The following is a 292-nucleotide window of genomic DNA, read 5'->3' on the forward strand; positions in this document are numbered from 1 at the left end:
TCACCGCTGTGGTGACGATTGTCGCGTAACCGACGAAGTTGCGGGAGAATGCACGGTCTCGGCATGTGTTTTTTCTCTTAATACCTTGCAATATTTTTCCACTACATGATAGCTGCATCGCAACTGTTATTGAAGGTGCGGTTTGGTGCGGAAAAGATGTGGTGAAGGCCTCAATCCGCATAATGGATTGCATCCTGCCGTCGCATGCCGCTAGCGTTATTTCATCTCTTCCCTTTCTTCTGCCGAGTTGTTAGAGCTGCATTTAAGCCTTATGTACCTTTACTTTTTTTTT

The sequence above is a fragment of the Trypanosoma equiperdum genome (genome assembly GCF_001457755.1).
Source record: "Trypanosoma equiperdum strain OVI genome assembly, contig: ctg_300, whole genome shotgun sequence".
Lineage (NCBI taxonomy): Eukaryota > Euglenozoa > Kinetoplastea > Trypanosomatida > Trypanosomatidae > Trypanosoma > Trypanosoma equiperdum.